The sequence below is a fragment of the Mesocricetus auratus genome, unplaced genomic scaffold (assembly GCF_017639785.1).
Source record: "Mesocricetus auratus isolate SY011 unplaced genomic scaffold, BCM_Maur_2.0 Super-Scaffold_100007, whole genome shotgun sequence".
Classification (NCBI taxonomy): domain Eukaryota; kingdom Metazoa; phylum Chordata; class Mammalia; order Rodentia; family Cricetidae; genus Mesocricetus; species Mesocricetus auratus.
In genome coordinates this window covers 58236011-58259589 of record NW_024429191.1, presented here as the reverse complement: position 1 = coordinate 58259589, position 23579 = coordinate 58236011, and the positions used below count along the sequence as shown (strand labels likewise).

General features: G+C 48.2%; 2 long non-coding RNA genes across 2 annotated transcripts in view; both read left to right on the top strand.

Moving 5' to 3' along the window:
• Nucleotides 1-23579, top strand: part of LOC110342188 — a 118153-nt gene that overhangs the window by 43075 nt on the left and 51499 nt on the right. The window lies entirely within an intron of this gene.
• Nucleotides 7808-9600, top strand: LOC121141422. Its single transcript, XR_005878334.1, has 2 exons — nucleotides 7808-8122; nucleotides 8833-9600. It is a non-coding gene; the product is annotated as an uncharacterized LOC121141422 (long non-coding RNA).

Below are 23579 nucleotides of genomic sequence, written 5' to 3'. Positions count from 1 at the left end.
AGGGATAGCTGGAGAAACCACTGTATCTCACATGCGTATCTCTCCCTCTCCCTTCCCCATATTTTACTCTCTTGTTCTCCCTCCCCCTCCCTTCATTCCCCTTTACATTCTGTCTTCTGCCCACTCTATTCTCAAAGAGAGACTCTCACTGTTGTTCAGAGTGGTCTCTGAAGAACTCCTTCGGCTTCTGCATCTGCCTCCACATCTGGCTTCTCTATCTTTGAAATATTCATCTCAAAAGGACATAGGAACTTATGACAATGTAATGCTTTTCTAAACAGTCCATTGCATAAGATGCAGTGAGAAGAGTTCTTACAGAGCTGTCCTGCCTGCTCAGGGCTGCATCTTCAGCCATATCCCATCTGCGCTAACACATCTACTGAGGCTTTTTGTTTTGTTCTTTTTAAGACCAGTGACTTCTGAAATGTATTCCCAATACTTTAGGTTTATCCTTCCCGTATACCCTCATCATTTTTTATGATCCTTTTAAAAAAACACCCCTTGTGTTGTTAATTATTTAAGGTATAACCAATATGTAGTTAGTTTATGTGTTGGTTGGCCTAATGTCAAACTCTGGGCAGGAGCGATCAAGTCTATCGCTGACTCTGTCTGGCTCCTGCTTACACATCTTGTGGTCTGGGGTGATGAGCTCATCTGGAGCAGCCTGAGCTTGCTCTCTGGAGCAGTTAGTTCTGTGTTTGCTGTCCAGGATTCCTGCCCTGACACTGGTCCTTACATTGTGTTTGGAGTCCCTGGACCTCGGGATAGGGATGTCAAAAGCTTCCTACCCACAGAGGTGAAGGCCAAGGTGACAGGTCCCAGGGAGACTTTTTTTCTTACAGCCTGTCATCTTCTCTTCACCTCTGCTCCCCCACCCCGTCCTTGTGTCATAGGACTACAGCTTTAACCACCATTCTTTTCTGCAGGTTCCTGGACACCAAAACCACAAACTCCAGTGTTACAAGTTTGTTGATCTCAGAGTGGTTGTTGGTGGCAGCTGGGATTGTAGGAGGGAGAGAAGAGGAGGCAGAGAACGAGACTAACAAAGACAGCAGAAATGCTCTGTGTGCTTCAATGTGGCCTCTCTGACCTGCTCTGTCACTGGTCTCCGCTCCCTTCTTTTTCTATATTAGATTTGAGCTCTTGCTAAGAGACTAGCTACTTTAGCTTTATTCTTCTTATTGTGAAAGGACAAAAAAAAATCTTGCCTTCACTTGAGCCTTCCCCTGGTCATCTGGGAGCTGAACTGAGCCTAGGCAGTGTAGAGAGCCCTGAACTGGGAGCTGGGACCCAGGAGCCCTCAGCTGCTGGCCAGGCACTGACCTATGCATCCATTAGTTGCCCTCGCTGGACTCAGTTTTACCGTATGCAACTTAATTGGATGACCTTGATGTGTCTCTCCAGCTATGACGACATGTGTGGCTCTCCTCTGCCTGTGTGTGTTTTCTTCTGCCATGTCTGTGCTTTCCATGTGTGAACCCTGCTTCTGGTCTCCGTTCTTTCCCTTGGAAGAATTCTTTGAGTATTTCCTACAAGGTTGGTCTACCAGCAACATATTTAATTTGTTGTATTTGATTTTCTGCTAAAGATTAAAAAATAACAGAAATTTAAAATTCATTTAAATAATTTTTTTCCTGGAATTTTGATGTCTCTGCTTATACCAACCGTTTAATCTTACTTGTTCTCTGCTTTTTCTGCCCACAGGACAAAGCTTGAAAGGACAAAGCTTTCAGGATTTGCAGGATGTAAATTATTCTTCACACTAGTGTCTTGAGGTCACTCTTCTACTCTTCTTTTCTTTTTCTACGAGGCAGGGTTTCTCTGTGTAGCTCTAGCTAACCTGGATCTATGTAGACCAGGCTGACCTCAAACTTAGAGATCTTCCTACCTCTGCCCCTGAGTTCTGAGATACATAATTTATATAAATTATATACATATAATATAATTTTTTTTGGTTTTTTGAGACAAGGTTTCTTAGTAGGTTTGGAGACTGTCTTGGAACTTTCTTTGAGGACCAAACTGGCCTCCGATTCTCAGAGATCTGCCTCCAGAGTACTGGGATTAAAGGTGTGCGCCACCACCTCCCAGCATAATATAAAAATTTTTAGACAGGGTCTCACTCTGTATCCCTGACTTGCTTAAAATTCTTTTTTTTTTTTTTTTTGGTTTTTCGAGACAGGGTTTCCCTGTGGCTTTGGAGGCTGCCCTGGAACTCGCTCGGTAGACCAGGCTGGTCTCGAACTCACAGTGATCCGCCTGCCTCTGCCTCCCGAGTGCTGGGATTAAAGGCGTGCGCCACCAACGCCCGGCTAGCTTTGTGTTGTTGTACCAAAAATACCCAAGGTGATTAACATAAAGATAAAAGGTATACCCAGCCTGCTGTTTTAGAGACTCAAGTCCAAGATAGGCACAGGTTTTGGACCTTTGGAGAGGCTGGAGCACAAGGCAGAATAAGCTACAGATTGGTTCAGAAGGCAGAAAGAGACAGACCAGGTCCACAGACCCCTTCAAGGGCATGACCCGATGACCTAAGGATCTCCCCAACACCTGCCTGACAAAGTTTGTCCTTCCTGCCACTAGGACCTCCTTTGACACATGGACCTTTGGGGGTGCACATCTGCATTGTAGGAACATGTCAGTCATGGAGACCCTGTCTGGCAGTCATAAATCCTGTCTCATCTAACACTCCAATGGCATCTACAAACTGTAGGTTTTGTCTTTTACATGTCTTGTGATTTTTAGTGACTGGACGGGATGTGTCTGGTCAGAGAAGCCTCAGGAAACCAGTCTTTAGTGACACAATTGACACGGTTGCTAGGAGGGGAGGCCTTCTGTGGCCTTGTGCTTGGGTCTCAGCAGGTCATCCTGAGCCCCTGGCCATGACCTTGACCAGTGCTCTACTCCGTCCCCTCCTGAGGCTGGAAGGCTCAATGTTTTTGTCTTCCTTCTTTCCGGCTGGTTGGAATTTGTAAGACACCAAGAGCTAAGAGGTGATGAAATGGTTTCCTTTGGTAGAAGCTTTTGGTTTGCAGAGCCTAGTGATGGAATCTAGGGTGTTGTGGCCTCTAAGCATGTGCCCTACCACTTAGTCACACTGCCAACCCTGATGTAGTGAAGAACAGTACTTTCTGGTATAGTTCTTGTCTGTCTGTCTGTCTGTACCTGTCCATCCGTTTGTCTTTCCTTCCTTCCTTTTTTTTTTAAGACAGAGTCTTGCTATATAGCTTTGCTTGTCCTGGAATACACTATGTAAACTAGGCTGGCCTCGAACTCATAGAAATCTGCCTGCCTCTGCCTCCCAACTACTGGAATCAAGGGTGTATGCCACTATGCCTGGCTTAAATGTATGTATGTATGTATGTATAAAATTTGTGTGTGTGTGTGTGTGTGTGTGTGTGTGTGTGTACAGGAAAGAGCATCAGATCTTTGGGATTTAGAGTTACAGGAAGTTGTGAGTCACCATATGGGTACCGGGGACTGAACCTGGGTCCTCAGCAAGAGCAGCCAGTGCTCTTAATTGCTGAGGTTAGTCTCCAGGCCCCTTCTGGCATATTTCACAGTGGCCACTTTCCTTCTCCCCCTCCTGGAAGCACAAAGGGATTTCCCCTATGAGAACTTGCTGTAGGTAAAAGTATAGAAGTATGAGGGCTTTTCCACTGACCACTTCCCCTGGGGTCTCCATCTTCAGACTCATCCCCACTGAACCTGCAACAAGAATCCAGTATTCTTCATCTTGTCCTGCCCCAGGACTGGGTTTTGCAGGAATGTCTGCACATGGGTTAAGTGACGACTCTGAACCCGTCTGTCTCTCTAGTCTGGGGAGCTGCCACTTGTCCTATGACATCACTTCTCTGAAAATCAAAAAGAGTTGCCTTTTTACATTTGTTCAGCTTTTGGCTTGTGGTTGGGACAGGGTGATCACATGAATCCTGGATGAAAAACTGGAGGTCCTTCTGGTTACAAAATCAAAGTCCTAACACAGTCTGCTTGTTAGTGGCAAGCACAACTCTTACCTGCTAATGTGGGACTGTGTGCGGCTACCAGGAGTGTGAGTGGCTTGATATTATTTTGAGATGTATTCCTTACTGTTCTGGTTACTGTGACAAAATACCCAAGAAAAGTAACTTAAGACAGTGTTTGTTTTGTCCCACAGTTTGAGGCTATAGTCTATTACGGTGGACTAGGAATGATGTCAGGACACTCTGCATCTTCAGTCAGGAAGCAAGGAGAGGAAGGCTGGTGCTCAGCTCAGTTTTTTACATTGCAGGACCCCAGCCCATGGGATAGTGCCACCCACATTTAGGGTAATCAACCCGATCTAGACCCTACCTTGCATACATGTCCAGAGGTTCTCAACCTGTGGGTGAAGACTCCTTTGGGGACTCAAATGGTCCTTTCACAGGGGTCACCTAAGGCCATCAGAAAACACAGATGTTTAAATTACTATTCATAACACTAGCAAGATTGCAGTTAAGAAGTAGCAATGAAAATAATTTTATGGTTGGGGGTCACCACAACATGAGGGACTGTATTACAGGGTCACAGCGTGAGGAAGGTTGAGAACCACTGCTCTAGAACCCCCTGAGCTGACAATCAACATTAAACATCACATGAGGAATTAGAAACATGGTCCCATGGGAGAATCAGGAGCTCAAATCCAGCTTCACCTACATAAGGAGGTGGAGGCCAGTCAGGCTGGGCTATATGAGACCCTATCTCAAAACAAACAAACAAGTAACAAACAAAAACAAAAACAAAAGAGAAAAAAGAAAAAAAAGTGTAGGTCCCATCTCCTAGAATGTAGGTGACATCTTGTAGATTCCCTGAAAAAAACTAGGATTCTATAGTAAGGAAAACTGCATTTGTAGTAATGTTCCAAACAAAGCAAGCAGATAAGGAATTACAGCCATTTCCCAGAATGCTGGGTGGCTCTGAGATATCACTCTGTAATAACAGTAAGCTCCTTATTGCTATTCTGGAAAAAGCAGAGCATGGTGTGAGACAGGAGGAATGAAATGAGGTAAAGCTAAGCATAGCAGAAGAGGCTGGAGGGCCCAGTGGGAGGCTTTCCGCTCTCAGGGTTCTACGTTGCTCACTCTTCCCGTGGTGGGCCTGTATCACCCTTACAGTGGCAAACTGTCTTAAACCCTGCCTTAAAGGCTATTCCATCTTGTGCTAAGGGAAATGAGAGGCCCAGCTGACTCCCATATCCCAAGAATGGGCTGGACTGGGTCCAGAGAAGGGAGTTGGTGGCAGCCCAAGGTCCCCAGAGCTGAGTCCTCAGAGAATCTGTTCAGAGGCTCTATTGCTTCAAGGAATAATGATGGGGTCACCGTGACACCCTGAGAGTACCCAATGGAAAGGGAACCCAGTGGGGAGTAGCAGGAATCCTGGGGAAGCCCCAAACCTGCAGGCACCTAACTTCAATCCTCACAGAAAGGAACAGTGGCTGTCTATGTGTGAGCTTAGACCTGGGGGCCTGGGGAGTTCATGAGACCACCTGTCAGTGGCAGGGTTTGACAAAGGCTGCCGAGCCCCACTGGGGACACTAGTGAGCTCTCTTTCAGAGTTGTGAGGCTGGAGTCTAGGGACTCAGTCTTCCCTTTCCGTTTGTTAAGGGGCTAGGAGAGAGTTAGAAGAAGAGGGACCCAGCCGCCCATCACGAGGCTGACAGAGTCTAAAAACAGGTTCAAACACTGGATTCCACATGTAGCGGGTGACTTTCAGTGACTTGTTCCACCCCTCTCTGCCTCTGTTTTCTCATCTGTAAAGTAGATAGATACACAGAAAGGGCTTGGTGGTGGGCCTTCCTCCCAGCCTAAGCCTAGGAGATGGGGCCCACGTTGTTTTAAAGCAGGGGTGATTCCGGGGTCCCTTGCTCTATGCTCAGCAACCCGTTCTGTCATTTCCTCACGCCTCACCAGCCACACGTTTGGAATCTAGGCATCTGTTGGTCAAAAGTCATAGTCTGTATTTGGCTGAACTAATTTTATCCTAGATTACTGCTGACAAAGTCAACATCCCTCCCTCCTCTGTGCCTGGGTCTCTTGGAAGGCCCACGTTCCCCAGGCTGGCTGTTCTTGTAGCTAGGTTGCCTGGACCTCCCTCCCTAGGCTGGTGCCCAGAATGTTATAACAAATCCTGACCTCCCAACCAGCAGCCTGGTGCCCAGGAATTCAGGCCCGGCCTGACCAGCCCTGTTCACCAGCGCATCTGTTTCCAGTCAGTGTAGAAAGCGCATTCTTTCTGCTAGCAGGCAGGCGTGCAGGCCCTGAGCCTGGGGACCACACTAATTGATTGCTAAATGATCTTGTCATTTCCAAAAGAGGTCTCTAGGCCTGCCCTCTGCTCTGCCTCCACTCCCCACGGGCTGACAGGCTTAAGAATTAACTCGTCAGCTGCCTCTGGCTGCAGACTCTCTCTCAGACCTCTACTATGGGAAGACCCTGGGAGCCTCGGGGAGGCCCTGACTGGTCATCCTTTACTTTCAGACTCATGGCTTGAAAGACATTGGTTGACAAAGGCACCAGCAACTCTCCCTGGTCGTACAAGGTCCAGCCTATGGGAGAGATGAGGAAGTAACCTTTTAGGAGTGTGTTGCATAGCTCCAGGTCACACGGAGATGGTGGCAGGGATACAATGATCATAAGCCTGCTTCCTGTTGGGTTGAGGTTCTGACTTCAACCTGGCCCATTAACAGTGTCTAGCCAGTTTGACCATTGAGGCTTAGAGGAAGTGGACAGCACAAGATGGCTTTCTAGGCATGGGGACACACAGGCTGTCTGCCCCGTCATGATCAGAGTAATGAGTTGGAAGACACCACTTCCAGCAGGCCTTCCTTACAGACAGGAAGCCTTTCATGTCCTGGCCTCTTTGTTCCAAGGTCCTAGGGTCCCCTGATCCTCAGAGGAAAGATGTAGCCTCTGTGTTGCCCACCTATCTCCCCAAGTTGAAGTACTCCCCAAGTACTCACATAGAGTATTCACATGGAGGCAGAAGGACTGAGTGAGTGAGTGAGTGAGTGAGTGAGTGAGTGAGTGAGTGAGTGAGTGAATGACTCATGCCATCTGTTTCTGGGATCTCATTCACTGGGCTCTGGACAGTTGAACAGTGAGAACCGGTTTCCTTGACAACCTCCCTGACTTGCGGTTGCTGCAGCTGTAGCTGGCATATGAGGATGGGCTGGTGTGTGTCCATTCTGGCTGCCTGAAGGGTCAGCTGTAATCAAGGAAGCTTGTATGGTATTCTTGTTCGATGGTCTATGTGGTAGTGCATCGTTTGTTTGCTTTAATATTTAATTATAGTGTGTTTGTGTGTACACGTGTACATGTGTGTGAATGCAGATTCCTGTGGAAGCAGAGGTATTGAATTCCCCTGGAGTTGCAGACCTCGAAAGCCCCAACCCCTAGGTGAACGAGTGAGAAAGAGAGGAGACTGTGACATGCAAAGTTAGTGTCCGATTTGTCATTACACTGTGACCTCAAGCGATTCTCTTTCTGTCCAAGCCTCAGAGGCTGCAGTAAGACCCTGCATGTACACGTGCTTATAAGAAGAGGGTAGTGACCTACACCTGCAATCCCAGTATCTCTGACGGACTGCCACAAGCTCAGCTGCACAGTGCGTGCAAGTCAGCCTGGGCTACATCATGACATCCATACCAGCCTGGGGTACAGTGTAAGAAAAAAAACACTGCTTAGGAAAACAGGACTCTTTGAAAGTATTATTGCCATTAAACACCTTATGCGTTAGAGCCTTCGGAGAAACGGCCTGCCCGAGGTTCCTGTTAAACCAAGTCTTGTCTGTGTCTTCATCAAGGCCTCTCTCTCTTTGTTCCTCGAGGCCAGGCTGCACCTGCTGCATATAGTCTTCATCTTGGCTGTCTTGTTTGCTTTCCCCAATAATCCTGATGATGGTTTGCTCACAGCCACTATGAATGAGCAGCTGGAAGCTCCAACAGAGACTGGGTACCCTGCCCAAGGCCCCAGAGACTGGGAACCAGGCTCTGTCCCTGATCCTTGCCCCTGCTCTGTGCTTTGATCTCCTCCCAGGGGCTGACTACTGATCTCCGGCATTCCAGGACCACTGTACACAACGGGCAGCTTCACCGAGTTCATAGTCTGTGGTAGCGTATTTTCCTAGAACTTCATCTGCTTTGGGAGAGTGGGGAGTGGGTGGTTGATGAGAGGAATTGGGTCATAATAAACTTTTCTAGATTATGTGGTATCTTTGGGGGACGGGCAGTTCTCAGAGCCCCCTTCCCCCCCAAAAAACCCCCTGCTTATAAAATCATGCAGAGTGTGAGATTTTGCAAACTGGTGTCAAGTGACTTTATGTGAATATTCCCCCTGCCTTGTGTGTGGGAAAGGTCTGGAGGAGAGTGGGAGGGGAGGGGTTTCATGTAGCTCAGGCTGGCCTCAAACTTGCCAAGTTGCCCACCACACCCCTGGGTTTCTGATCCTCTTGCCCCTATCTCCCAGGCGCTGGGATTATGGCTGCACACCACCGAGCTCAGTTTTGTGCAGTGTGGCTATCAAACTCCAGGGCTTCCTGCATGCTAGGCAAACACTCTCCCAGGTGAACAAGATCCTCAGCTGCTCATGATCGATCTCTTTCAATGCCGACCCCAGCCTTGCATGGCCAGCACTGCTTCTGTCTTCTAGTTACAGGCAGAGAATCGAATTAGAATGACCAGCTAGGGACTGGTGACTGGTGAGAGCCCGAGGCTGAACCCAGCCATCAAGTGTCACACCACAGCAGGGGAGGACTGAGGGCCTCTGAGGCCATGACCTCAGACTGGCTGAGTTTCATCCCTCTTTCTCCCTCTCCCTCCAGCTGGCCTTGCTTTCTGTCTTGGAAACTTCCTTCCCTTTCCACTCAGCTGGAGATGCTGGCGGAGTCCCAGTGGCCACATCCACGCTGCTCTGTGCACTGCAGCGCATCAGTGTCCCAGCTTCCTCACTGCAGCCCCAGGCAGAGTTGGCGGGACCTCATATTCACCTGTCAAAGATTTATTTGGTGCTCGGGGTCTTCGCTTCTCGGCCTCACACTGTTTATTGAAATAGTTCATAGGATACTGTTAAAGACTAAAACAAAAGTCAATAGAAAAATATTTATGGGCTGTGGTGGGCCTACTGCCGCAGATTGAGGATATAGCCTTGGGTGTGCAGGATGGGGGAGGGAGGCGGCACTCCCGAGCAACCCCCTGAGAGTTTTCACCCTGCTTCCCTGGTATCCCACACCGTTATGCTCCCTCAGTGGTTGTGTGAGGCTGTGCCTCTCCCTGGCGGAGTGGTTTGGGGACAGGTCCCAAGGGTCCTTCTCTGACCTGGTCCTCCATGTGTTTACACGACCTTACATGCCAAGCATGTTCTGCACTAGCTGTCATCTGTGCACATGTCTGACCCTTCCCAGCATCCAAGTATCTAGATGCAAAGTTTGCCTCTGCTAGGCTATTTCTGTCATGAGTTTCAAACGGGATCTCACACATGTGTCTGTAACAGCTGTCTCTCCCCAACGTCATGCTGCTGGCTTCTTAAAGGAACTGTACTTTATTATTTTAATTGTTATTAATTGCTTAAAATAAAAATTAAGTATTATTAATTAATCACTGTTATTTGCCTCCAGTACATGTGTCAGACCTAGTGGGGCTGGGAAGCCATTAGCAAGGTGGAGGTCCAAGCTGGTAGCCAGTGCTGGAACAAGGGAGGAGGCTTAAATAGGGCCTGGGTGTCAGCGTGGGGCTCAGGGCAGTGCTTGGCCAGGGAGAAGAGTAATGCTTAGAAAGCAGTGCTGGGCCTGCGTGGGAAGGCTGGTCCAACAGGAGGGAAGATCGGAGAACGGAGACAAAAGCATGGGCCCACCATCGCATCACACAGTCCGGGCAGGTGATCCAATCGGTGGGAAGGTATCAGACAGCCAGTCCACCTGGGCTGTGGGAACCTTCCCAGTGTGCAGAGACGCACACACACCTTTTCTTTTTCTTTTCTTGAGACAAAGGCTCACTGTGTAGCTCAGCCTGGCATCTAACTTGCAATCCTCCTACCTCAGTCTTCCAAGTGCTGGGATTACAGGTGGGAGTCACCATGCCCACTCATGTACACATTCAAAAAGTCCAAATATAATAAGTACTGTATTTATAGTCATTGTGTGACAACATATTTATAAGCTTTATCCATGTTGTTCGATATACTGGCTATATGCTGGTTTATCTTCTGTATAGCATTTTGTCTTCGAAAAACATACACGATTTTGTAATTATTATTTTATTGTGTGTATATTGTGTTTTGCCTGCATGTATGTCTGTGCACCATGGCATGCCTGATGCCTGTTGAGGCCAGAAGACGGTATTTGAGCCACCTGGAACTGGAGCTACAGATGGTTGTGGACACTAAGAATCAAACTTGGGTCCTCTGCAACAGCAGCGAGTGCTCTTAACCACTGGGCCATCTCTCCAGCCCTGCATTCCGTTTATTTTCTTTTCTTGTGGAGGCAGTCTCTCTCTGTAGCCTTGGCTGTCCTGGAACTCTCTAGTAAACCAGAGATCCACCTTCCTCTGCCTCCCAACTACTGGGATTACAGATGTGTATCACTATGCCTCACTTCCATTTTTTTAAAAGAAGCTTCATTTTATGTGTGTGTGCACGTGAGTGTGGGTAGGTGAGTGTACCCCCTCACCATGTGTGTGTACCGAGGCGGGAGGACATCAGGTGACCTCTTCCACCCCTCACATATTCCCTTGCACAAATGCTTGCCTGTGCCAGTGCTGTTTATCTCAGATCCTGCCCTTACCCTCTGCCTTATACGTGCCTGTCACATGCCAAGTGTCCAAACAAGCAGGATTACTTCTGGATTCCCCTCTGTCTGGTTGTTCACTGGCCTGTTCCTGAGAACAGCATACTACAGATTTATAATAACTTTGTTTTACCAACCAAATTCTCCGACCTGTTAGGGGAGAATCGAGTGTCTGTCTATTCTCATCCTTTGCATTTTCCCACATATTTTAGGAAGAGCTCATCAAGGTCCACCGAGAAAGAGGGAAACAGCTGAGGTTTTTACTTTACTGGGACAGCCTTCAGTCTGTAAATCAAACTGAGCTGCCTCTTGAGTTTACCAGCCAACAAATATGGTATGTTTCTGCTTTTACTGGAGTCTTTGTAAAAACAGCTCTAATGAGCCATGATTGACTTACAGCATATAGCATAGACTTGAAGCTTGCTATTTAGTGCATTTTGACATATGTGTGTACTCTTCAATGAAGATGAATGTAGCCAGCAGTGGGACTGTGTAGTGGGAATTGTAGTCCCTCCTCCACAGCGCACACAGCCTACTCTCCACAGTGACACTGAACTTCAACTCCACTCATATCTTCTTTCAGATCTGTAACTCACTCCCATCGACTCATCTCCCCTGCTCCCACCCATTTTTGTTTTAAGGCAAAGTCTCACCACACACTATGAAGCAGGGTGGCCTCAAGCTATGATCCTCCTGCCTCAGCTTCCCGAGTGCTGGCATTGTAGGGATGTAGCATTCCACCTAGCCTTTTTAACTGACTTTATTTTCCTTGAAGTTTGAGAACTCTCTATGTTCTTGGGGCAGGCTGCATCCCCATACATTTTCCTGTGTGGAAATCAGGAGACCTGCAGCAATCCAGTCTCTCATCCCACCGTGTAAATTCCCAGAATTGAAGTCAGGTTGTCAGACTTGGCGACAAGTGCCCTCACCTACTGAGCCAACTCTCTAGCCTCTGCCTCCTGAGTGCTGGGATTAACGGCGTGCACCACCAACGCCTGGCTCATTTCAATTTTTTAAAGTTGCAGTTATTGGAGTGGGTGTTTGCTTCTCTCTCTCTCTCTCTCTCTCTCTCTCTCTCTCTCTCTCTCTCTCTCTCTCTCTCTCTCTCTCTCTCTGTGTCTGTGTATGTGAACTCACAGAGATCTGCCTGCCTCTGCCTACCCAGTGCTGAGATTAAAGGCGTGCACCACCACTGTCTGGCTATAATTAATTGTTTTATAGATAAATTAAATCCTTTACTGTTATGAAGTGACCCTCTATAATTTTTTTGCTTTAGTATTTATGTCTGAGAGTAGTAAAATTAATATAACCAGGTGTGGTGGTACACACTTTTAATCCCAGATCTCAGGAGATAGAGACAGGCAGATCTTTGTAAGTTTGAGTTCCAAGCTAGCTAGAGCTACATAGTGATAAAATAAATATGCTAATGAGCATACTACACATAGACTTTCTTTGTTCAAGGTTTATGTGTGTCACTGTTTTCTATCATTTGCTATTCATTCATTTTTATGTCTTTGTGTATGTACATGAGTGTGTATATGTGAGTGTGTGTGCATGTGAGTATGTATGTTCCACATTGCAGCATGTGTGTGGAGGTCATAGGATACACACGATACACTTGAGTGTCATTCCTTTTTCCACCTCATTTGAGACAGGGTCTGTCTTGTTCACTGCTGTATACTCCAGGCTTGCTGACCCGGGGCTTCCGGTGACTCTACTGTCTTGTCTCCCCTTCCCTCCCATCTGCTGGCAGAAATGTGCCGAGATTTACAGACACTGCTAGGTTGGGCTTTTATGTGGTCTGGGATTCGAACTCAGGTCGTCAGATTTTTAAGGCAAATGTTTTGCCCACTGAACCGTGTCAGTCCCCAGTCCCTTTGTGTATTTTTACATATCATTTATATAAAGCATGCAGTTTGATATTTACTTTTAAGTCATGCCGATAATCTTTGACTAGAATAATTATATACTCAGTACAACACAGATTGGATTTAAATTCCAGCTCAGTTTGCTGTCATTTTGTCCCTGCCTGTCTCATTTGTGTTTCTCCTTCCCCTCCTTTTGGGATAATTGTATTTGCCAAAAAATTAATTCCTCATTTAAAAATTTCCTTATTTTAACGATTACCTCACTAGACACAAGGTGCATAGTTAATTTTTCAAAGTCAGAAGTTACTGGAAGCCTTTGTCTCCGTTAGATGCTACAAGAATCTTCAAATCAGGTGGCTTCGTGAGCTCCCCTCCAGAGCAGATGCTGTCATGGCCAGATGCTTCAGCTCCTCCTCCCTTCGACTGTTCAGCCTTGTGTTGACTTAGTGAGATGGACATTACTCAGGGCGTGTCAAACAGAGGGCGTCATACAGGAAATCTGGCTCTGAATGTGTTCAAGGGCCTGGAGGGACAAAATAAGAGGTGAAGGAAAGCTAGGCAGGAGTAAGAATCCGCTGTGATATCGGGCACGGGATTCCACCACATTTCATCCACTCCTTCCTTTACTGGGGTGGAATTAAGGATGCTTCTGTATCTCTGCCATCCCTCAGACCTCATCTAGATGTTTCTCATCGTGTGATGCTAGCATGGAATCCTACTGGCTTGGGAGACTGAACAATCTAAATGTAACCTTAGGATGTAAGACAAGAGCCAGGGTAGTGACTGGGGTGGAGTCAAGAGCATCCCTCATGATAGGTGTTATGCAATCCATTTCACTCACATTATTTCATTTTTGCTACCCCCTGCCCCAGTCACCTGATCAGGGTCATCCTCCTCCTATTGATAGAAGTCACATCACAGAATGTCCTTTGTGGGGGATCCAAGGCTCGTATTTGTACATGCGCAAGAATATTTTCTCGCCACAATGCTCCTGAGAACAGCTTCATGGAGTTGGTTCTCTCCTCCTATTTATGTGGATTCCAGGGACCGAACTCAGGTTGCCGGCTTGTGCAGCAGCTGGCGTCTTTGCCTGCTGAGGCTTCTCTCCAGCTGTGGCTGCTCCAGGCTGTTTTTTTTGTGGGTGGGGAGAGATGAGTCTTACAGGTACACAGATGCAGATAGCAAAGCCAAGAGCTGACCGCTTGTAGTCAGGAACCGCCAAGGCAGTTTCTCAGTCTCTTCTTGCTCATCCTCATTCCACTGGAATTCAGGTCATAGACGGTGCTCAAGCACCTCCACCCGCTGAGCCGTCTCTCCAGCCCCCATCCTTATTCCTTTCTTTAAAAATTAATTTATTTTACATGCTGACCACAGCCTCCCCTCCCTCCTCTTCTCCCACTTCCTCCCCCCTCAATTTACCCCTCCTCCAAAATCTCTCAGAAAGGGGCAGGCCTCCCATGGGCTTCAGCAAAGCATAGCATATCAGGCTGCCATAAGACTGAGCACCTCCCCTTGTATTCGGGCTGGGCAAGGCAACCCAGCACGAGGAATAGGTTCCCAAGAGCCAGTCAAAGCACCAGGAGTAGCCCCTGATTCCATTGCTGGGAGTCCCACAGTAGACCAAGCTACACAACTGTTACGTACGCAGAGGGCCTACCTGAGTCAGTCCCATGCAGGCTCCCTTGTTGTTGGTTCAGACTCTGCGAGTTCCCATGAACCAGGCTAGTGGTTTCTGTGGGTTTTCCTACCATGCTCCTGACCCCCTGTTTTCTACATTCCCTCCTCTCTCTCCTCAGCATGGCCCAATGTTTGTCTGTGGCTCTCTGAATCTGCCTCCACGAGTCACTGGATGAAGGCTCTCTGATGACACCCAGGGTGGTCACCAATCCAATCATAGGAGATAGCCAGCTCAGGCTATGCCTCTACTCCTGCTAAGAGTCTTAGCTGGGCCATCCTTGTAGACTCGTGGGAATTTCCTTTGCGTTCGGCTTCTACTCCACTCTGTAAAGCCCCCCTTTCCAGGCATCTCTTAGCATTATCTCCCTCTGCCCACATCCTTATTCCCAAGTACTGCAGAGAATTCCATGGAATTTTGCTGGTCACCATACTGCTATTCTAACAGGACCAGACACACCTGAGTCCCCTTGTGTCTGCTCTCCCTCCTCCTCCATGACTCCACTCCCCTGCCACACTCCCTCCTTGTGGCCTGTGAGGCTGGTCACATCCTCAGCAGCATTCAGTGAGGAATGCTTTGGTGTTTACTTTGGAGACCAAAGTTGGGGGCAGTTGGAGGCTTTAAGATCTCCCACTTTACAAAAACCAGTAAGCAAATTTCGGGGGACGTTTATTTATTTTTATTTTTTATTTTTTGGTTTTTACGAGACAGGGTTTCTCTGTATTGTTTTGGAGGATGTCGGACCAGCCCGGCCTCGAACTCACAGAGATCCGCCTGCCTCTGCCTCCCGAGTGCTGGGATTAAAGGCGTGCGCCACCACCGCCCGGCTTCGGGGGACGTTTATTAGGGAACTAGATCTGGAGCCTAGCCCTGTCCCCTCCTCTGGCTCCTGGATTCCGGGCCCCTAGGAAGTGGTATTGAAGTGCCATACATGGACGATGCGATTTCAGTCAGGGCAGGCAGTCACGTGACCGGGAACTTCTCCCTGTCTCTAGCTGACATTCATCACTTTACTACTTGGTAGCAACTGTCTCTGCTCAGTGTCATACATCTCCCCTTTTCTCACAGAAGGAAGCTGGAGTTGTTGTTTCCATCCTTAGCAGCTTAGGGGGATCCATCCTCACTGAGACGAGGGACAGGGGATGGCGAGTCAGACAGGAGAGCCAGGGCCTCATCTCTTAGATGCTGAGTCCAGACTAGGAGCTGAGGTGGGGGGGCAGTCTTCAAGAAATGACTCTTCTGCCCATTGGCCATCCATGGGGGGCGGGGATCTGTGCTGTGTGATGGTGGCAGCTCAGCTGCCCCCTCCCCTCATCTGCAATGTCCCAGAGCCCACTTCAGTGAGGAACCCTGCAGTTGGAGTTGTAGACCCAAGAGCCTGACTCAGTGAGCCTGAGTGACTTCCTCAACCTTCCCAGGTCTCAGTTTCTTTTTCTTTATCTATAAAATGGGAAGTGAGACATTTACCCCCAAATGGATTTCTTGAGACTTAAACAAAAATCACTTACGTAAAAGAATGAACAGCCTGGTGGAGTATCTGTGTATTACACATGCAAACTGTAACAGTCTATAACATGGCCAACAAGAAGTAATACGAATAGGATGATGTATCCTAGGCAGCTTAGGGATCGAGGGTCTCCCCAGGAAGGGAAGGGACTTTGGTGCAGCCCTGAGTTCAGCTGCTCACAAAATCAGCCTTCCGATGGAGAAGTGTCTTTCCACTGCCTTTAGCCTGGCCCTAGGGAATTAGGCCAGGACACACACATCTTAACTGTGTCCAGAGGTATCATCGGGATCACGTCCGTCTGGACTGAGGAATTACAGTTCAGATGTGCTAGGGAGCACGTCACCATGCAGGCAGACATTGCAAGGTCTCTTTCACCCAAGCAGCTCCTTCAGGAAGCTGTACTGGGGCTCCAGCATGAGGACCCTTGACTCTAGGAGCCTCTCCCTAGAATGCATTGGGCGTTTTCAATAGTTTCTGGCTTTTTATTTTTTAAGTTACATTGTGCATGTATGTTTGTGTGTGTGTGTGTGTGTGTGTGTGTGTACATGTGCATGTTCGTGCACACTCTAAAACACATCTCTGACAGACAACAACTATCAAGAGCTGAATCTTTCCTTCCACCATGTGGATCCCAGGGCTCGAACTCTGGTTGTCAGGCTTGGCAGCAGGCACCTTTACCCACTGAGCCCTCTCACTGGCCCATCAGTGAAGTTTTATCTTTGCAAATTTTAACTCTTTCCTCCCTGCCTGAACCCTAGCCCTAACTCTGCCCCACTAGTGACCATAGAAAAGTTGAGTTCCTGAGTCATAGAGACCTTGAACCACTGTGACTCTGCAATCATCTTTCCTTGCAGCTGCTCAGCTCCAGCTGTCACCCGCAAGCTCGGCTTCGTGTGGACAGCATTTTGTAACAGCTAGGGGGTTGGGCTGGCTGCCAGGTTGCCTGGGGCAGCAGTGTAGATGGCAGCCAAGCCCACTGCTGAGTTTTGTGTAGCTGCCCTGCAAGTTAGGTGAACAGCTTGTCCCAGGTTTCCCAGGAAAACCCTCAGCCTCGGGACAATTGGGGTGATTGGTCCCCTCTCTGCAAGCGAAAGCTTGTCTTGATTTTTGAGAGAGATGATAGGCAAGCCAGCCATGGACTCGCTCTATTTGCCTTTGCTTCTACCATCGGATCACCAATTAGGATAGGCTGGCTGGCCAGTGAGGCCCAGGGGTCCCCCTGTCTCGTCTCCTCGGTGCTGAGGCTGTCCGTGCTGGTTACCATGTCCAGCTTTTTATGTGTGTTCTGGAGACCAAACTCAGGCCTTCACGTTTGTGAGACAAGACCTTCACTAACTGTGCTATCTCCCAGCCCCTCTTAAGAAAGAGATTTTTTTTACTTTATTCTTCATCTGCATCTTTCTTTTCAGCACCTATCCACTCTGCTTTCCTGACCTGTGCCCTGTCCTTGCTCTCTGGCTGCCTGTGAGGCTACCTTGGCCTGGCTCTGGTGAACTGCATGCACGATGGCCAGCACAGGCTGCTCAGAGGTTCCCGGAGGGCCCTGCTGAGGAATAGCCACCCCCGCCCCATGGCTTCTGCTGGCAGCTCAGACAAAAGCCTGGGCTTCTCCGAGATCCTGATGGAAGATGTGATCACCAGAGATGGCAAGCAGCCTCAGGCTTGCAGTCAGGATCTGACTCGGGAATTCCGAAAGGCTTGGGCAGTTGGTGAAATAACTGTCCCCAAAGACATAACCTGTCCAGTCCTCTGAATCTGTGTGTCTGTGGCCTTCTGTGCTAAAAATGGACTCGGCAGGAGCAGGAACATTAAGGATCTTGACATGGGGCAAGCATCTTGGATTGCCCAGGTGTTTCAGGAATCACGAAAGTTCTCACAAGGAGGCAGGAAGTCGGGGAGGAGGTAATATGACAATATAAGCAGAGATGGGAGTGACACACCACTGAGCCAAGGGGAGACAGCAGCCTCCAGGAGACAGGCGAGCCAAGAATACCTCCTGCCCTGCTGACTCTAGCAGGAACCTGCCCTTTAGTCACTTCAGGAGTTCTGACGTCTACTACTGTAAGGGATGCACTGACAGCATCTTGAGTTACTGGGTGTGTGGGAACTTCAGCTAGTAGCTGGAGGATTTAAGCAGCACACAGCTAGCTGTTGCTCAGGACTGAGAAAATGGGGTCTCCTATAAAGGGGTGGGGCTTGGAGCAGCTGGCTTCAGTGCCTGGCACACACCTGCTCTACAGAAGGGCCTCATTGCCATCCCACTGCAAAGGATCTGTCTATTCGGTTCAGTCTCTAAAAGGGGCCTCTTGATGCTCCATCCTCACAGTTCAAAACTGCTCCCCGAGCACTGACACCTGGGAATGCCGTTTGAACCACAGAACTCGGGCCCCTGCCCAGACACATGAGTCATCAGCTACGTGTTCCCAGGGTTCCAGCTGGTTCCCATGCACCAGGATGCAACTTGGAGAAGCCATGGAGAGAAAGGCCAAGAGATCTGCTGAAGCTCGCATGCCTAGTGTGCGGCAGGATCAGGACTCAAACTACAGAACAGGGGCTTTGCCAACAAGGGGTACAGCAGAATGGCCCAGGATCACCCCCGAGAGCTTGCTTCCTTCCCTAGTGTCTACCCCAACAGTGCCCATGTCCCTCTTCATTCCTTTTCCTCATTCCCTCAGTACTCCTCAGGGACAGACCCTGGTGTATAGGAGGGAGACCGGCTTACCCCTGGCTGAACAGTACAAACACTTGAAAACATTCACTTCATTTTTTGACACCTGGCCACACTGCAGACTCCCTGAGTCAGATTCTTAGGAGGTGGGGCCTGGACTTGAATATTTTGCAATCACCCTGAGGGAGTTCTGTAGCTGTAGAACTACAGCTGTTCTGAAGAGTCTTAGGTGTGTCAGTGGGAGTGAAGGACACAGTCAATCCTGGTGTCTGAAGCAGCAAGATTCTACCTTAGCAACACCGGAAGGCTTCACAGAGGAAATGATCGACATGTTTTGAAGGATGTGTAGGAGTTTTCCCCAGGACTAGAGTTTGGTTGGGAATAGAAAAAGGGATTTTTTTAGGTAAGGAAGCATTTTACACTCCTAGTCAGTAGGGCCTGATGTACTCAGGAAACAATTGTGACTGTGGGCTCTGGCTGTCACCAGCACTCAATAAGACCTCTTGTCTCCACCCTTGCTTGGAGGACTCTCTTTTCCCACATTTTCCCCCTAAAGGCTGTAAGCCCCAGCAGGACCTGCCTGCATCCAAAACTTGAGGGGAAAGAGCCATGGAATGTCACTTAATCCAGTGCATACCCAATCATAGACTGTCTCCCCAGGGAATGGAGCCTGTAGATGGTGTGGTAACCACACCCAGAACCCATCAGATTCTGTCTATGCCTCTAACTGTGGGTGCTGGGATCATCTAAGGAGGCTCTCCGAACCGTCTGAGTTTTGAAATAGTTGATATGATGGGTGTGGCCCCCCACTGTACCTGGCACCTAAGCCAACACAGCTTCTTATAATCCATGTTGTACTGATGTAAAATCCAGCTTTGATCACTGATAAGTCACGGGGTGGCAGTCCAGCCCTTTCTTCCCTGCACCTCTGTTTTCCTGTCTGTGGAATGGGATCTTCACCCTGGAAACAATACAGGTTTCTAAAACCCAGATGGGTTAGAACTGACTGACAGCTGTTAGCCCTTATGTCATCTTGCTACCAGGCACAGTGACATGTGGGGCTGGCCACGCAGAACCCTTCCTGGAAAAAATAAGAGTTGGATTGGCCGTGAGAAGTCCTTTCTTTGGGCAGAGCTGTAAGAATGAGATCCTGGAAGCTTGCAGATCATTCTGTGAACCACTCTGAGCAGATAGGGCTAAGGCCAGAATTAAGCCCCCGATTCAAGCGGAACCCACATGCAACAGTTTCTCGTTCTTGCCACGTGTGAGGGGAGCTTGGCCCCTGCTTTCTTGCCTTCCATAACTCTTTTTCTGGAAAATTCCCAGGATGATTTTATCCTTTTGCCTAATGTAGTTCAATACTTTCCCTGTTTCGTTTTGGGTTATCAACCCTACTTTTAGATGACAAAACTGAGGCTGGGGGAGATTGAGAGACCTGCCCAAACCCAAGTGGGGGTGAGAGTTAGGGGAGGATTTGGACTTAGGGCCCTGCCTTTCCCTCCTATCCCACTCTCCCTTGGTAATCCCAGGATGCTCCTTGTTGGACCTGTATCAGCTGGGCCAGGTCAGGGCAACAGAGGCCACATCAAGAACAAAACAAGTGCATTCTATTGCATCTGGCTTGCATTTTGTTTATTGGTTTATTTTAAATATAATTCTTTATTAATTCTTTGGGAATTTCGAATCATGCACCCCAACCCCACCTACTTCCCAGCTCCTCCATATCTCCCCCTCTTTCAGCATGCCCCCCAAATTAATTAAAAACAAAACAAAACTATCTCAGTCTTCTGTCTTTCCAGCACCTTTTCATTCATCCTAAATAGCATCAGGAACTATGGTTTGTCATGCAGTGTACCCTTTGTCCAAAAATGTTCGTTACAGTGAGTCATTGGTCTGGTTCAAGACCTGGCACACCATCATCACTGGCCATCACTGAAACTTTTCAGATAACTTGCTGTTATCCTAAGTCTTGAGATGCTGTGGTTATCATTCCACAGGACCAGTCTCTTCATACACTCTAGCAGGTCACAGGTGGGGTAGGTGTTAGGATGAACCAACCCAAGGCCCAGGATGTGGGTCTGGGTGCTGAGCTGTTCAGTCTGGGCCACGGGGACCACCCCCCTCAGGCGATGGGGCAGAGCCAGGTCTCCTAGGCCCATGCCATTGGGCACGGCATTATCACACCTGTGGTGAGGGGTGGGGCCATCTGAGTGCAGGGACCAGCTCTCCTGCTTCATTGTCCAGTGAGGGGCAGGGCTAGCTATCCTATGGCCAGTGAAGTGTGCAGTTGGCTCAGCATGGCTCTCAGACTTCAACATGCATAGTTCCCATGACCCCTGTGGTAACATGGGCCATGACCATCATCACAGACCCCAGTTGCAACAGAAACACAGACCTTGACAACAGCTCAGGCCTAGACATCACCATGGTCCCAGTGGTAGCACAGGCCACCCAGATCAGTATAGCCCCAGTGGCAGCAAGGCCTTCAGACACCATCATGGTGGCTGTCCTGACTCCAGGCTTCTGTATAGCCCCCTGGTAGCAACAAGAGTCATGGACATCATGTGTGGTCTTTGGTGGTACCATAGCGTATGGGCATCAACACAAAATTCAGCTATGGTAGGATCACTGACCTAAACATGGTCCTCCATGGCCAGTCCAGGCTTGGATGTCACTATGGCCATAGGTGGCAGTGCAGGCCACTCAGATTGGTGGGATCCCCATGACTTTTTTCTCTCATGCATTCTGGGGAGCAAACTCAGGTGTCTGTGCTTACATGACAAGCCCCTTCCCAGCCGAGCCATCTTCCCATCTGAGCCATCTTCCCTGCCCTGGACTGATCTTTGCTAGACTCTTAGTCTATAGGAGTTGACTATGATATAAATGATCTTCAACTTGTGGCCAGGTGACATGGAAGACAAGTCAGAAGAAAAAAGTAGAACTGATGGAGATTGGTGATCAGTGGTGATCATTTTCCCTTTAGCCAATACTGCTAGAAAACTTGTTGGTCCTGGACCTGTGCCCCATTTGAATCCTTCGATTCCCTGTCCCCGCCCAGCACCCATCTTCCCCAGAACCAGCAGGAGCTCTGTCAGGCCCAGTACCACAGCATGCTGTCTCCATGGCAGCAGACAGTCTCTGCACCAAGCATATTCATGAAGAAGGGAGGAGAAAACAGCTAAGTTCCTTGTGACCTGACCTTTCCTGGGGGGGGGGTTATGACCTAAATGGCCGTCTTCCCTGCTGCCCCCCCAGGAAGGATCCTCAGAGAACCATAGTGAGAACAGGAAACTGGGTGTTTGACCACATGGTTCACCAGGACCCCACTGCCCAGTGAGAGCAGGCTGGGAAAGATGGTCTCTTTCTCCAGGCAGGCAGGCAGGCAGGCAGGCAGGCAGGCAGGCAGGCAGGCAGGCAGGCTCCTTCCTACTCAAAGAAGCATCTCTGAGGTCCGTGTCATGAGCTGAATTGTGTCATCTCTCCATCCCCAGTTGATGTATTGAGTGTAACTCAAGAGAGGTCTTCAGGGAACTGATTAAGCTTACAGAGGGCACAAAGGGAGGAGCTGATTTCATAGGACTGGAAGGGAAAGAAAGTGTTTCTTTTTTCATAGCACACTGACACCACTCACTGGTGCATTCCACCTAAGTTATTTTTCTTGTTTCTGAGACGCAACTCCTGATGACGGCACATTAAGAAAGAGTTCATTTTGGCTTTCAGTTTGAATCTGCAGTTCTTCCTGGCAGAGAAATCATGGTGGCAGGAGTTGGAACTAGTTCCTTTGAGTCTGGAGTCAGAAGGCTCGTGCTCAGCTCACTTTCTCCTTAAAAAAAAATCTCTGTGCATGTGTGCTTGCATGCACATCAGAGGACAAAAGGGGTCAATCCCCCACGTTCCACTTGTCATTTGTGCACCAGACTAGTTGACTGACTGACTTCTGAGGATTACCCCATCTCCAATTTCTACCTTGCCATAAGAGTGCTGGGTCCACAGTATTGTGTCCGGCTTTACATGGGTTCTGGAGACTCAGACACATGTCCTCAAGCTTATGTGGCGACTGCTGTACCCACTGCTGCCTCTAGGTTCCTAGCCTGATTCAGTCCCTGACCCAACTCTGACTCAGTGATGGGTTTGTGCTGTGGAAGTGTAAGTTAAAATAAAAACCTTTTCTCCCAAATTGATTTTGGTCATGATGTTTTATCATGGCAAAAGAAACTCCAATTAAGGAAACTCTCTCCTTATTTAGTCTAGAACCCTAACTCATGGGATGGTGCTGCCCACATTTAGGGTGGATCTTACCACATCAACCTTCCTAATCTGAAAACTCACCCACAGACAGAGGTCTGGCTCCTAGGTGATTCTAGATCCTATCAAATTGACAATATGTATAACACACATGTACACACATACACACATGTACACATGTACAACCTCCAAATGCATATGTACTATATATATATATATATATATATATATATATATATATATATATGGTTCTGGATAATTTAGATACAATATGACTCCATTAAAAGGATGCTGGGTTGCTCCTGGAATGACAGGACACCTGGGAACCAGGTTAGCTATGGAGGCAGCAGAGAGCTCCCTCAGAGCAGGCTCAGGATGCTATGGATGTCAGCCTTACTGACCTTGCTAGCAAAAGTACCTATTTGACATTATAAGTAAATATTAAGTAGGCAGACTTGAAATCCCAGAACCTATGAGTAATGAGGATTGAACCATGACCATAAATATGATTTTATTATATATACAAAACATTTTTCTACACATATTTACATATCTGTAGCTCTTTTTGCTATGAGGTTTTTCCTGTGAAGGGTTTTGGGAGAAAGTATGGGCTAGAGAAGTGGTTTTCAACCTGTGGGTCATGACCCCGGGGGTCAACCAACCTGTTCACAAGGATCACCTAAGACCACTGGAAAACAGATATTTACATTGAGTCATAACAGTACCAAAATTACAGTTATGAAATATCGACAAAAGTAATTTTATGGTTAGGGTCAGCACAACATGAGGAACTGTACTGAAGGGTCTCAGCATTAGGAAGGTTGA